This window comes from Mauremys reevesii, linkage group 3 (assembly GCF_016161935.1).
Source record: "Mauremys reevesii isolate NIE-2019 linkage group 3, ASM1616193v1, whole genome shotgun sequence".
In the NCBI taxonomy this organism is placed as follows: Eukaryota; Metazoa; Chordata; order Testudines; family Geoemydidae; genus Mauremys; species Mauremys reevesii.
In genome coordinates this window covers 175334479-175350826 of record NC_052625.1, presented here as the reverse complement: position 1 = coordinate 175350826, position 16348 = coordinate 175334479, and the positions used below count along the sequence as shown (strand labels likewise).

The 16348-nt window shown below is 42.4% G+C and overlaps 1 long non-coding RNA gene across 1 annotated transcript in view; it reads right to left on the bottom strand.

The window, feature by feature from the left end:
• Positions 1-15834, bottom strand: part of LOC120400148 — a 39745-nt gene extending 23911 nt beyond the window's left edge. Inside the window, exon 1 of the long non-coding RNA XR_005595567.1 lies at positions 15706-15834. This is a non-coding gene — a long non-coding RNA (uncharacterized LOC120400148). The remainder of the gene's footprint in view (positions 1-15705) is intronic.
• Positions 15835-16348: the final 514 nt, after the last annotated feature.

The window sequence follows — 16348 nt, the reverse complement described above, 5'->3', positions numbered from 1 at the left end:
GCCCCTTAAATGCTATCTGGAAACTTATCGGAAGAATTCTTAGGGCTTGTCAACACTGGCAATTTACAGCGCTGCAACTTTCTCATTCAGGAGGGTGAAAAAGTCCCCTGAGCGCTGCAAATTTCAGAGCTGTAAAGCGCCAGTGTAGATAGTGCACCAGCACCGGAAGCCACGTTCCCAGTGCTGGGAGCTACTCCCCTCATGGAGGTGGGGTTTTTAGAGCACTGGGAAAGCTCTCTCCCAGCACTCTGCCGCGACTACACAAGCCATGTTAAAGTGCTGCCATAGCAGCGCTTTAATGTTGCCAGTGAAGACATGTCCTTAGGGTATTAGTATCTCAGCAAGTCGGAAATCACATTCTGCTCTAGTTTAGATTTCTTAATGATCCTACTGTGCAATCTTAATTAAAGGTGTCGGGAACATACAGCTAAGGGTAGCATAAAATCCCTCCTTTACCTGTAAAGGTTAAGAAGCTCAAATAACCTGGTTGGCACCTGACCAAAAGGACCAATAAGGGGAGAAGATACTTTCAAATCTGTGGGGGAAGGTTTTTGTTTTGTGCTCTCTTTGTTGTTCTCTCTGGGACAGAGAGGGACCAGGGCAAGAAAAATACATCTCCTAAAGCCATAGCTGAAATAAGCATCAAAGATTACAAATTGTAAGTAATAGCAAGGAAATGTGTTAGGTTATCTTTTGTTTTAACTTGTGAATTTTCCCTATGCTAAGAGGGAGGTTTATTTTTTGTAACTTTAAAGTTTTCCCTAGAGGGGAATCCTCTGTGTTTTAACTCTTACTACCCTGTAGAATTATCTTCCATCCTGATTTTACAGAGGTGCTTCTTTTACTTTTTTCTTTATAATAAAGTTCTGTTTTTAAGAACCTGATTGGTTTTTAGTGTCCTCAAAACCCAGGGGTCTGGTCTGTGCTCACCTTGTTTACCTATTTGGTCGGTATATTATTCTCCAGCCTCCCCAGGAAAGAGGTTGAAGGGGCTTGGGGGGATATTTTGAGGAAACAGGAACTCCAGGTGGTCCTTTTCCTGAATCTTTGGCTAACTCACTTGGTGGTGGGAGTATACCATCCAAGGAAGAATTTGTGCCTTGGGGAAGTTTGTAACCTAAGTTGGTAGAAATAAGCTTAGGAGGTCTTTCATGCAGGTCCCCACATCTGTACCCTAGAGCAGTAGCGTAGCTGGTGGGATTCAGCAGAAGCAGGTGCTTCCGCTTAGGCCGGCAGGTGTGGAAGCGGCGCCTGTTGGCTGCACAGCCAGAGGAGCCGCGGGGCGGCAGTGGCAGCCCGGCGCGGAAGCGGCGCCTGCCGGCCGCGCTGCCCACCGCACGGCCAAGGAGCCACAGGGCTGCAGGCCAGCATGGAAGCACAGGAGGGAAGGTGAGCGGGGGAGGGGAGGTCCGGTCTGGGGGCATGACCAGAGGGGCGAGGGGAGCCAAGGGGGCGTGGCCAGAGGGGTAGCCAAGGGGGGCGCCTTTTTTTATGTTTTTTGCTCCCCCTACGCTGGCTATACCACTGCCCTAGAGTTCAGAGTGGGAAGAGAACCCTGACAAAAGGGCATTTGAGCAACCTAATCCTCAAGCCAAAAAGTATAGTTGAGTTGGAGTAAGGCCCACCTTTCAAAGAAAACACCACCCTCTTCTAGCGAGACATAGGCAAGAAATGGTGTTTGGGCTACTGCTAGTATTTCAAAGCAGAAATAGACATAATAAAATTCAAGCACTGCAAACCTGAGTCACAAATGCAGGACACGCTCCTTCAACCAGCAATGCATGAATCAACATCCTGAATTTTGCCCAGTTGCATCCCCAAACCTTCCAATTACTTCAGTCTTCCCTGGCTTAAACCTCAGCGAACTCACCCTCATCCATCATTAAGCTTCATAACGATATTGAGTTACATGTTCTATTGCACCAACTAGGTTGGACCAAAAAAATAAAAAATAAAAGATAGAGCTTAGTACCATCAATGCAGTGAATACACTGCTGCCCATGTTTCCTCACTAACTCTGACCATGTCTACACTACTGTACAGTTGCAATCCCAAAATGTCGACACCCACTACAGCGACAGAAGCTATCTACAACATCGCTGTAGGAACTACATCTCCTTGAGAGCTGGTAGCTAGGTTGACAGAAATATTCTTCCATCAAGCTAGCTGTATCTATACCCGGGTTTAGATTGGCATAGTTATGATGCTCAGGGGTGGGAAATTTTCACACCCCTTAAGTGCTGTAACTATATTGATCTAAGTTTTAAGTGTAGACTAGGTCAAACTCTATTAGCAATCTCATATACATGTTGAACTAAAAAGGTGATAAAAATCAGCCTGTGGGGTATCTTACATGAAAGAACTGGCAGGGCAGACGAACAACCACCCAAAACCACCCCTTGAGATATCCCCAAAAAGGAATGAGCAAAACCATTCAAGAGTTATTCCAGGCCTTCCAGGAAAATCACAGTCAACAGTATCAATGCAACATGGGTTTCTTACACCTGAGGAACTCAAGACATTTGACAAACATGAATTTGTTCATTCTCTTGATACCCCTGAGACACAATAGGTATTATTATTTCCATTTTACACATGAGAGGAGACAGAGGATTTCATGCTTATTTACACTAAGGTGCCTTTACACCATCCTGTTAGTAAATATAGTGTATTCCCCCTTCAATCTCTATTTAGACTGGCAGAATGGTGTAAAAGAGTCTTAATATAAATGGGACTTGGGGCTACCCAAGGTCAGACAGGATGTTCGTGATAGAACTAGCACTAGAATATCCTGCCTTATAGCCTTGCATTTTAGGCAAAAGAACAACATACTCTTATTAAATTCCAATTATACAAAAACTAATCTTTAAAAAAGGAATTGTACATGTCCCATAAGCATAAAGATATATAGGAACTTCTACAGTTTAGTGCATATTAAACTTTATGTAATGACTGGGCTTGAGAGCCCTCAATAAATTCTAGACTATCCATTCACTATCTTTAGAAATGTTTTTACTTTTATGTTGCAATGTCCACTCTCATTTTTCACCCATAAAAATCAGTATACAGTTTTTTTCTGAAAGTGTCTTAAAGCTATGAGCTACAGAAGTAGACAGAGTCTTAGGCTAGGTCTACACTGGCTAGGTCTACACCCAAGATACGCAACTTCAGCTACACGGCATAGCTTAGGTCGATTTACCTGGCCATGAGGATGGTAGCGAGTCGACCGCTGCTGCTCCCCTGTTGACACTGCTTCCGCCTCTCACTGCGGTGGAGTTCCAGAGTCAACGGCGACTGGGGATCAATTTTATCTACACTAGACGTGATAAATCAATCCCCAATCGATCGATCACTACCCGCCAATCCAGTGGTTAATGTAGACATACCCTTACTTGTAGGTTTGTGACAATTTGAGAAGATCCACCTCACAGGCAGCCTTACTTTAAAAGGAAAAGTCCTCATATTTGCTAAACTCCCATCATGAGCTTAGTTTGAGTTTCTCACTGGAGAAACTCCAGTGAGAAAAAAAAGTGGTATAGAGCTTACTGATCATAAACAACTCAAAAAATACAAATAAAAATAAACATTCTGTAAATTGCAATCACCATGTTTATCCTGTCAGCGTTGTTTTTACTCATTTCGTGCTCTGTGTTTTAGTCTCTTGGATGTGTTATTTTAAGCTCACAAAGTGCTATGCTGGTGTTAATCCACACTTCTCATTTTCTTTTCATTCTCTAGCATACGATCAAACAGAAACCCGCTTTAGATTTTACATGTCCACTCAGACACACAAACCTTTGCAATGAGCTCCTAATAATGCATCCTATTTAGAATGTAACTTTGCACTTCAACAGCATTTGCTCTTTCCCATAGTGATAAAAGGCTGCACTTGATCTATGAAAATATTGTGCAATACAGACAACCTGACATTCTCAGAGAGTTTATCTGAAATTCATTTGTCCCCCAATTCCAAAAACATGTATAGAAACCTCACACTTGAAACCATATAGCTGAATATTTCCAGGGGAAGAGAGTTTACTTCATAATGGGCCAGATCCTCAACTAGTGCAAATCAATGTAGTTCCATTGAAATCACTGAAGGTATGTTGATTTACACCAGCTGAAGGTTTGGCCCACTCTATGTAGTGCCTTTCACCTAAGGATCTCAAAGTACTTTGTAAACACTAAGCTCAATTAACTCTGACATGGGCATGGAGATGCAATTCCCTGGCCTGCTGTGTCCTGAAAACCACTTTGCCTGGGGCAGTGTTGAGGAAGGGCAGCTTTCAACTGTGATTGGAGCTCAGTAGGAGGAAATTGCCATAGGGAATTGTTAAACCAGTGCTGGCTGACTCCATGTCCCATGTAGGTTGCAGATATTTTGTGGTGCCACAACCCTCCCCCCAGAGGTGGACTATCTGCTGCCACTGTGGCCTTGTGTAACACCGACAGACCCTGGTCGGCGGCGGGCGGGACTGAACCCAGGACCTCTAGAGCTTAGTGCATGAGCCTCTACAGCACGAGCTAAAAGCCAACTGGCTGTGAGGTAAGGCTGTAGAGCAGACTCATTTTATCTCTCTCTCTAAGTGGTCTCGGTGCCACCCAGAATGTGTGTGGTTTACACTTGCTCCATTTCTTTTTGCGGATAAGGCCTGAATCTATCCTGTCAACTAAGCTACAGAATACTTCATTTTACAACACACACACATACACATACAGCCAGACTTCCCTCTGTCTTTTGTAGTCACTATACCTATGCCATGCTAGTAACATGTATGAAATCCTGGCCACACTGAAGGAAATTGTAATTTGACCATTGACTTCTGTAAGATCAGGATTTGACCCTAGGAGTGTGAGAGTGGAGAATTCTGATCTGGTAACATTCTACACCAGGGGTCGGCAACCTTTCAGAAGTGGGGTGCCAAGTCTTCATGGTTACACTCTAATTTAAGGCTTTGCGTGCTAGTAATACATTTTAATGTTTTTGAGAAAGTCTCTCTATAAGTCTATATATTATATAATCAAACTAGTTATATGTAAAGTAAACAAGGTTTTCAAAATGTTTCAGAAGCTTTATTTAAAAATAAATTAAAATGCAGATCTTATCAGTTTAGTGTGATCCTTGCCCTTGCTTTTCCTTGCTGAGTTTTCCAATGTCTGGCACGTATTTGGATACTTTAAGCTGCACACAGACTTCTGAGTGATCAGTTGTTAACTGGCTGGCAGGAGGTCAGCAGCTGGAACCCCAGATTGGCAGCTGAGGTGAGTGGAGCTGGCGGCTGGTAGGGCTGAGCAGGGCCAGAGGCCTGGACCCTGTCTGGCAGGGGGCCTGCGCTGGAACTCCAACTGGAAGCAAGGGGAGTGGGGCTGTGGCGGAGACGCCGGCTGGGAAGGGGCCAGCAGCCAGAACCCCAGAGCAGCGACTGAGCGGCTCAGCCCACTGCTGCTCTGGGGTTCCGGCCGCCGGCTCCTGCCAGCTAGAGTCTCAGCCCGCTGCCGGCCTGGGGTTCCTTCACCCAGGCAAGCAGCGGGCGCTGAGTGGGACCAGCGGCGAGACCCCGGCTGGCAAGGGGCCAGCAGCAGGAACGCCAGAGCAGTGGCGTACTGAGCTGCTCAGCCCGCTGCTGCTCTGGGGTTTCAGCCACTGGCTCCTGCCAGCCGGGGTCTCAGCTGGCTGTCAGCCTGGGGTTCCTTCACCCAGGCCAGCAGCGGGTGCTGAGTGGGACTGGCGGCGGGACCCCAGCGGGCAGGAGCTGGTGGTGGAAACCCCAGAGTGGCAGTGGGCTGCCCACCGCCACGTGCCATCAAAAATCAGCTTGCATGCCACCTTTGGCATGCATGTCATAGGTTGCTGACCCGTTCTACACCCACTTTGCACAGATATAAATGACTATAGAAGGTACAAGGCAGTGGAGAATCCCAGAGTGGTTAAGTGACATACCTAAGGTTACCCATTGATAGGACCCAGAAGTCCCACTCGTCAGGCGGGTGTTCTAGCTCTAGACTACATAGCCTCCAGCATTTACCAACTGCATAATAATATCAGTCTTTTACCTATATTTATTTTATCTATATTTATAAAATTCTCTTTGCTATGATGAACCCAATGGATAAATCAGGACTCACAGGCAGGGGTAACATTGGTGACATACCACCCCTGTGACTCTTGCTGCTGATAAGCTTTCAAAAAATTCCTTCAGTGGACTCTGGTGAACAGTTTATTGAAACTCACGTGAAATTCATCTTAAATATTTTACCTTCAAGATGCTCAGAATTTAACACTCCAGTGGAAATATAAAGGAAACCATTTACGTTTAGTCCTCAACATCTCATTTGTATTTTCTTTTCTCAGCAAAGAATTTGACAGCTTTGTCTATTTAGGGAAAAAAGTATTTTAATTTGTTGTCCTTGACTAGGTTCCATGCACACATGGAATAATGTGCCTAGAACCTACAGGAAACAGGGCTCCCCAAAACAGTCTATTATTGTGCAATATCTTAGATGGCATTTTGTATTCAAGCCCAACTCTTCCTGATCTCTCTCATTATTCACTGTTGAACTGCTTAATGCCTGAATTGCAGGAAGAATGCAGGGAAAGAATTATTTTCTTATAACTTGAAATTGGATGTCTCGCGTTAACTGTTATCTTCCACACCCCAGATAAATCCTGCATTACATTACAATCGTCAGTACTGAAAGAAATCCTAACAAGATATAGGCTACTGACAAACTGCATTAGAGAAAATCAAGATACTCCAGGTTAAAAGTATTTACTATATTACAATTATAGGTATTTGTTAAAGGGTTAAAGCGAAATCCTGGTCCCTATGAAGTCAATGGCAAATTTCCCAATAACTTCATACTTTATACTTTTGTTATCAAGTAAATGACTTTTTGCTAATCAAGTACACAGCTTACAGGCAGTCCCTTGGCAATTGAGCAATGTAATGATGTGTCTAGCATACTATGATGGTATATATTTCAATATTTTTTCATATTTCCATGCACCTGGGGCTTTATGCAACTCAAGAAAAGGCAATGAGAGTTTTGCCATTGACTTCAATAGGAGCAGGATTACCCCTCTAGGCTCCTCAAGGAAAGGTACTTTTTCTTCTCTCTGTCAGGCACACCTTTGAAGCTTCATACCAATGTTTGAAAAAAACCCAACAACCTTTACTTCTGAATTCTATGAACAAAGATGAGACTGAAAACCGAGTTGACTCAGTATAGTTGATTATTTGCATGTAGCATATATAAGCATGGGTTTACACATTAAATTAGGTGTATATTTTAATGGTAGTTTGATTTGTTTTCCTGTTTGCCCTCAGTGTTGTCATCTCTTCTCCAGCATGAGGATTAACATAGGAATTCTGGAGAAATGGAAGCTGTCTCCAATTTTCTGGACCTATGTGTTGGATTCTTTTCCCAGATGCTTCAGTTCTAGACTTTTACTTCACTATGATACTATGAACAGAAAGCTGCCTTCAAATATTTTCTTCTTGTGATATTCCTCACTTGTCTAACATAACTTTGGCATTTATATGCAAGACGTTGTCCCTTTCTTTCTCTTTGCTCACAGCTTTGATGTCATGGGGTGAGATGGTGGTGGTATATCCATCTGGATGTATCTTGGTACAGTTACCAATAAAACTCTTCTACTGTCTACATGACCCCGATGTGTGCTGTAATTATTGTTCCATCACTGTCCTCAAGAGTGAACATCTGCTGCTACCCTGTCACCACAGTTTTAATCTTCTAGTAGCTCCTGTTTCTTTGAAGAGTAGCCCAAATGAAGGGTTTTTGAGCAGCTTCCCCAACTCCACCAGAGCCAAGTGAATACCTCAAACATTTCCCCATCATCAATATTCACTTAAATAAAAACCTGCATTCCCTTTTGCTGTGTCTATCCCTGTGAGCAGCCAGGGGAGTGAGGTGTGAATCCAACTTGTTCACAGGCACAAACACAGCTACAGCAAATTCAATTAAATTGCTGTTTACTAATGAAACTCAAACTGCATAGTGAAATGAAGCATCAGGCATAACTTCACCTCCATAAGTTAACCTTTCTGTGCAGTCAGCGGAGGCAGCTGTCTGCACTTGGCAGGTCTCTGCGATGCTGCGGGGCACTTTACTATACTCTGTGGAATGATGTTTGTCTCTCGCCTCATGATAAATATTATACAACATGTTTAACAACTAGAAGAAATAATTCCATTGAATTTTTCATCAAAATCGTTTAGTTTTGTAAAGATTGAATCCAAGGTGCCAGCCATTGGAAGTCAAGAATACACTTCTACCCCGATATAACACGAATTCGGATATTGCATGGTAAAACAGTGCTCTGGGGGGGTGGGGCTGCGCACTCGGGAGGATCAAAGCAAGTTCAATATAACGCGGTTTCACCTATAACACAGTAAGATTTTTTTGGCTCCCAAGGACAGCGTTATATTGGGGTAGAGGTGTAACTCCAAAGGTGTCTGTCTCTGAGGCAACTGGGCCTAAATTACCCACAAGGAAACTTACAGGAACCTAATGAATTAAAAATGACTGAAAAAGGTTTCCAAAGAAAAAAAATCTATTTGTTTTTAAAAAAGATTCTAGATGAGGAAAATAAAGTGCTAAAGACAATTTGGAGCCCTGAGATAGTAATAAGGCCTGCATGGGGGGGGGGGGGGGGAGTTTGGCATAGCACTGCTCCAGGGGCAACCCAGCAAGACAAACACACCTCACACTTCCTGTTTTCCCTACCACAGAGTGTTACATCACCAAACACTAGAAATCAGACCTTCAATTCCCCATTGGAGCCCCTCAGTAGTAATTGTAATTGTACATTAAAACGTGCCTGAAACTTGAGAGGAAACAATTCTCCCCTCTATTCTGCTGCTACTTGCAAGTGATTTTTAACTGTTTCAGTGTCAAACACCTGTCAGATACCCAAGAGTCATTATAATAGCCAGGTTCTAGTAGTTTTTATTTGGTGAAACTATGGTTCATATATAGTACGGGACATTACATCAGGTCACATCAGAGCATGTTGTTAAGTCATGGCATAATCTGATGCAATATGACATCAGCATGATTTACTAATGAGATTCTGCATATTTTTAAACATGCTTGTAGAAAAAAAAGTGCATCTCTGATAGGCAACCTATGTTGCCATGGTAAATGGTACATAGATAGTCACAGAACCTCAATTTCTAGAGGCTAGTTTTGTGATTAGTAAATAAAAAGATTTTAAATGAAATCCTTGCTGATCTTAAACACAAAAAAGAAGCATACAAGAAGTGGAAGATTGGATAAATGACCAGGGAGGATTATAAAAATATTGCTCAGGCATGCAGGACTGAAATCAGGAAGGCCAAATCATACTTGGAGTTGCAGCTAGCAAAAGATGTTAAGAGTAACAAGAAGGGTTTCTTCAGGTATGTTAGCAACAAGAAGAAAGTCAAGGAATGTGTGGGCCCCTTACTGGGGCAGCTCCCAGAGTGCTGCACTGGGCAGCACAGTATGGGGAGAAGGTGACCAGCCCTCTGTGGAGAAGGAAGTAGTTCGGGGCTATTTAGGAAAGCTGGACGAGCACAAGTCCATGGGGCCGGATGCACTGCATCCGAGGGTGCTAAAGGAGTTGGTGGATGTGATTGCAGAGCCATTCACCATTATCTTTGAAAATGCACGGTGATCGGGGGAGGTCCCAGATGACTGGAAAAAGGCTAATGTAGTGCTCATCTTTAAAAGAGAGAAAAAGGAGGATCCGGGGAACTACAGGCCAGGCAGCCTCACATCAGTCCCTGGAAAAATCATGGAACAGGTCCTCAAGGAATCAATTCTGAAGCACTTAGAGGAGAGGAAAGTGATCAGGAACAGTCAGTTTGGATTCACCAAGGGCAAGTCATGTCTGATTAACCTAATTGCCTTCTATGATGACATAACTGGGTCTGTGGATGAGGGGAAAGCATTGGATGTGTTATTCCTTGATTTTAGCAAAGCTTTTGATACAATCTCCCACAGTATTCTTGCCAGCAAGTTAAAGAAATATGAGCTGGATGAATGGACTGTAAGGTGGATAGAAAGCTGGCTAAATCATCGGGCTCAATGGGTAGTGATCAATGGCTCCATGTCTAGTTGGCAGCTGGTATCAAGCAGAGTGCCACAAGGGTCAGTCCTGGGGCCATTTTTGTTCAATATCTTCATTAATGATCTGGAGGATGGCATGGACTGCACTCTCAGCAAGTTTGCAGATGACACTAAACTGGGAGGAGTGGTAGATGTGCTGGAGGGTAGGGATAGGATACAGAGGGACCTAGACAAATTAGAGGATTGGGCCAAAAGAAATCTGATGAGGTTCAACAAGAACAAGTGCAGAGTCCTGCACTTAGGACGGAAGAATCCCATGCACTGCTACAGACTAGGGACCGAATGGCTAGGCAGCAGTTCTGCAGAAAAGGACCTAGGGGTTTCAGTGGATGAGAAGCTGGATATGAGTCAAGTGTTCCCTTGTTGTTAAGAAGGCTAACGGCATTTTGGGCTGTATAAGTAGGGGCATTGCCAGCAGATTGAGGGACATGACAATTCCCCTCTATTCGACATTGGTGAGGCCTCATCTGGAGTACTGGGTTCAGTTCTGGGCCCCCCACTACAAGAAGGATGTGGATAAATTGGAGAGAGTCCAGCAGAGGGCAACAAAAATGATTAGGGGCTGGAACACATGACTTATAAGGATAGGCTGAGGGAACTGGGATTGTTTAGTCTGCAGAAGAGAAGAATGAAGAGGGATTTGATAGCTGGTTTCAACTACCTGAAAGAGGGTTCCAGAGAGGATGGATCTAGACTGTTCTCAGTGGTACCAGATGACAGAACAAGGAGTAATGGTCTCAAGTTGCAGTGGGGGAGGTTTAGGTTGAATATTAGGAAAAACTTTTTCACTAGGAGGGTGGTGAAGCACTGGAATGGGTTACCTAGGGAGGTGGTGGAATCTCCTTCCTTAGAGGTTTTTAAGGTCAGGCTTGACAAAGCCCTGGCTGATTTGATTTAGTTGGGGATTGGTCCTGCTTTGAGCAGGGGGTTGGATTAGATGACCTCCTGAGGTCCCTCCCAACCCTGATATTCTATGAAATGCCCAGGAACAGATTCAGCTCTCCAATATGGTAGAATAAATCTAGAGTAACTGCAGTGATATCTTCTGAGTTACTCTCATTACACCAATAATACCCTGGTCTTCAGACTAACATGGTGTTGCTTTTACTAAACATTTTTCCTAAGGAATCATTCACAATGTCTGCAATTGACTGAAAGTGTCAAATTCATCTTAAAATATTAAAGTTTTTTTTTAATATATTATAAACAAATGTCTTCCCCCCACCCCAATATTCAGACTATAAGTGGAAGAATACACAGAGTATGGCCAAAGTACATCAATAGCTGCACAGAGAAAGCTTATATTTTGTAATCCCTATAGCCAACAAGCTACCCTAGTTTAAGAGGGAATCATCTGCTTATGATCCTAAAGTAAACAGTCCACAAAAATTGACATATTAGCCAAAATTTTACTCAGGTAAACTGAAATAATTGTGGAGCACTGACTTTCACTGAATTAGTCCATCTATGTACTAATATGAGAACAGGGCTTGTCTCATTGAGATTAAAACAGTATAAGTGACCGAACAAATCTGGTGTCCAACAGAGAAGATAGGAGAGTATACACATTTCATCAGTTTCACATTTGAACCAAAAAAGAGGCGGGAAAAAGTCAAATGATGAAGTATTTACCTACATGTATGAACAACTCAAATTTAGTTGAAGTCACAACATTTGGAGCTGTTTGGAACTGGATTTTGCTTTTGGCAGGCATGGCTCCACTAATTAGGTGCCTGGACTTTGGAGAAGATGGATATGTAAGGTGAGGTGGTGGCCTTGGAGCGAATAGGGGGCAGGTGGGAGGGGGCAGTGGGTGGAATTTGGGACATGCAAGGCTGTGGCGGCCAGAGAAAGAGGTGACTTTCCCAAGCTCGGGGGCTGCCGCAGCATGGGAGACCCCCTCCCCTTCCCAGCTCCAGCTTGGGGGCTGCTGCGGTGGGGAAGAGAAGGCACATCCATCTCATTAGAAAGGTCAGACTACTCATATTAAAATATGAGGGTTTTTTTGTTCTACAAATAAAAACACACAATTATTATTACTTTTTTTTTTAAACATAGCACTTTTATCCAAAGTGCTTTACAATAGTTAGCTAACATTTGGAAAAATCATTAAGTGGTCCGACGAGACCCTCAGAAATTTTCAAGTGGTCAATGAAAAAAAAGAGATCTAGTCCAGTGATTCTCAAACATCAGCTATTATATACGCAATCAAACATTATCTCCATTGCTTTAGTCCATCAGTAACTAGAATTAATGAAATATTCCTTCTGAGTGAAGAATCTATTACTAGCTGCACCAGATTTCAGGCTAGTTGTGCCAGATTCATACACACACATTCTACTAGAGCAATATAAAGAAGTAGTGGGAATACTTCACTGAACAGCACAGCAACTACAGCAAAAAAACCCTGACTTTCAAATGTGCCTTTAATTAACAAACATCTATAAAGTGATGGAAGATACATGGTCCCACCTGAAATCCTGACTGACATCCCCCACTTCCAACAATGGCAATCTCTTTGAAATTGCTGGAAACAGATTGTGCAGAATATATTTGTCTGATCCTAACAGAAAATTCCCTGCACAATGCTGCAAAATGAGCGATAAAAATCCTCCCAAAAATCGTTTCCAACATGTCATGGGGAACAATACCTACCTTCTTTCCTGACTACAAATTTGTCGATCAGTTTAAGTTGTTGTGTCTGAGGAACTAATAAATACTTGTTTTATGTATGTATTTTACATCAAGAAAAACATTTTAAAAATATCAAAAGAAATAATTTCAGATGCACACATTTGGTTTTTTAAAAAGTCAACCAAGAATTAAAGGGAGGGATTGGTTATAGTGAAAGGCAAAGAGTAATGGTTGTTGCCAAGGGAAAAGTAGTTGTCAGATAATCAAGTTATCAAAAGAAAATGTGGGCAGAAAACAGATTTGTTGTGACCATTCACTTCCTGCTCATCATTTGCTTGCATTCTACAATGGCTGACTGTTAAATACCAGTACATAGAACTGTCCAGAATGTGCCAAGGCCATTTCATGCTGAACAAACCAGTGCACTTTTTTTTAAACACATAAAAAAGTTGGATCTCTTTGATGCTATCTAAATTATAGCCTGCAAAAAAAGTTTGCTTGCTAAAGTTTCTTTTGGGACATGCTGGGTCTAACTGGGTAATGAAAATGGATTCTTAAACGGTCTGCATGCTCTCTAAAAAATTGAGGCTGTAGGGCAACAAAAATGTTCCTAAGTATTATGTGTTACAGACAAACAACAACAAGCATTTGCCAAAGACTTCAGGCTCAGACCAGCTGAACTTAGCTTTTACTATGCTTGTCTATGCTAACTTTGAAAATTATTTGTCCTTCACAGCTTTGAAAATTAAATTAAATTCTATGAGAAAAATCCTCTTTTTAGAATATACACATTTCATGCTGCATTCCCCTAAAACAGAATTTTAGGCCTTATCTTTAGCTAGTATAAGGGCTTGTCTACACTGGCCCTTTACAGTGCTACAACTCACTCAGGGGGTGTGAAAAAACACCCTCCTGAGCACAGCAAGTTTCAGCATTGTAAAGCGCCAGTGTAGACAGTGCACCAGCTCTGGGAGCCGCGCTCCTAGCGCTGGAAGCTATGCCCCCCATGGAGGTGTTTTTTTTAAGAGCACTGGGAGAGCTCTCTCCCAGCACTGTGCTGCAACCACACAAGCCACGTTAAAGTGCTGCCACGGCAGTGCTTTAACATTGCCAGTGTAGACTAGCCCTAAATGGATGTAACTTTACTCAAGTTTTATGGTGCTGTGTCCACTTATCCTAGTTAAGAACCAAAACTTCAGGTTCCCAGTGGCACAAAAGGATAGAACTAATATAAACATGATGTGTTTGATTCTGTTTTTTAGCCAACTGCATAATATTTAATGCTCCAACATCAAGTTCTGGAGTAAGGGACTTGAGTTGAGATCGTTAAAAAAAGTCAAGATAGATTCAAAATTATTTTCAGGAAACCCCTCCGGATTCAATGCTATTCAAAACTTTCAAAGGGCTGCAAATATTTTGGTTGGTAGGATTATTATACAGTATAATTTAAAGGAAAAGTCTGCCCAGACAAATTGTTTAAAAGGTTCACCTTGTCATGTAACTTAATTGTTTCAGAAGGAAAACCAAAACCCATTTGATTTAACTAGACCAAGACGAGCGATAAATAAGTAAATCAAGCATTTCCTTACCTTAAAATCCATCATATGATGTGTGGGCTGTAATTTAAAGGCTTTCACAGTTCAAAGACCAAGCATACATATGAATAGGCATAAGAGTAGCAAATGTAAGCTGTAAAAAGTGACAGGTCCATAAAATATTCTGAAACATTCTCACGTCACAGAATTGGCCTGCACTTCAATTGAAATCTAAAACCTAACACCTGCTTCCTTTAGCCCCCCTGTAGTTTTCTCTATATGCTGTGATAGGCTCTGTTCTTTTATCTCTAGAAACACTTCCCTTTTCTATGTATGCCCTACACTGAAGAGAAGTATCTGTCCATCCCATCCCACATCACCTTTTACAATACTTAGGGTTAGTCTACATTAAATAGGGACAGGCCACACAGATAACTCCATACTTGTTATATTATTTTAGCTAGCTTGTACCTAACGATTTAGTCCCTGATTAAGCAAGGTACTTTGCTACCCTATTGCCTTCAAGCAGCAAAGAGTCCTGTGGCACCTTATAGACTAACAGACGTTTTGCAGCATGAGCTTTCGTGGGTGAATACCCACTTCCTCTGATATTGCCTTCAAGTGGAACAATCATGTGCTGAAAGTCAGGCATGTGCTTGAATTGGAGGATTTCTCTTTTCAGATTATTCAATGTAGTTGGCCAGGCTTAGAATGTTGTCCTTGTGAGCCAAAGAACTTTAGAGCTGTAAAAATACTGCTGGCTAATGAGGGATTTAAATGGATCTGAGAATAATTGATTGATTTTATGGTTATATAGTACCTTTCACCCAGGAAGATCCCATCGTACTTTATGAGCCATCGTTCCACTCACCAATGAAGAACAGCTGCTTTGGGGCAGAATACAGCAATTATATACCACCAAACACCAAAGCTATACAACAGTTTAGGGTTGGAAGTGAGGGACCATATCACAATCATGAAATTGAGGGAATTTAGGTAACCTGTAATGCAGTTAGCCAAATTAGACTTTGGTCAGGACATAGGAATAAACCTTATTCAACGCTATGTGTAGAGATGGTCCCAAACCAAAACCTCCTATAATCTAGGAAAGTTTGGATTGTCAACCAAATTTACAGCTAGTCCCTATATGTATAAAAGAATGAACCAAAAGCCTGGATCCCACACTCCTGAATTCTGGGCAAGTTATGATTTATTACTTATATTAGCCTTGTATTAGAGGTACCTTTAAAAGTACATGCACTGAATGATGTTCTATACTTACATTGACAAAACCTGTCAAATTTGCTCTTGTCTGTCAGTCTATGGCAGAGGCATTGGTATTGATGCTAAATGGACACCCAGGATTACTATCATCTCATGTGGCTTCTGGCCTTTGACCTACCTTCTCTCTGACCATGACATCATGTCTTGCATTCTTGAACTGATAGCACTCCAACATTTCTGTGTTGTTTGACCAAGGCAAAGAAATATTCTGCGTTGATTAAACGAGATTCCCCCATTCTCTCATGAGTTTATTAGAGACCTGTCAGAACTTCAAAGAAACCTGAAAATTACTTCAGTGGCATGATTGCATGGGGTGAAGTGCAGTGCCCCCATGAGACAGAAACAATAACAAATCCTATGGCAGGGCTTTGTGCCCTATAAGCTTTAAAGGGCCTCCACAGAACATACACTTAGGCCCCAATCCTGCAATGAGCTCCTAGTGGGCATACCCCATGTGGAGTTCCTTACAAGAATGGGGCCATAGTTAGACTGGAGAATTCTGCTAAATCCCCATCCTAAAAATAGGTTGATAGGTGTTCCTTGCACAGTCAGCAGGGAACACAGAGTTTGTGTGGTTAGAGTAAGTGTGTGGGGAGGTGAAAAAAATCAGGCTGATCGGGGGGGGGGAGGGGGAGGACTTGTAGGGGAATATAGAGTGATTCCTCCAGACATGTTAACAAAAAGGTGGTGCAAGGCTTCCTCACTTCCGACTCCAGAAACAAATTCCCTGCCATTACAGAAGGATTGAGCATTGATGGCAC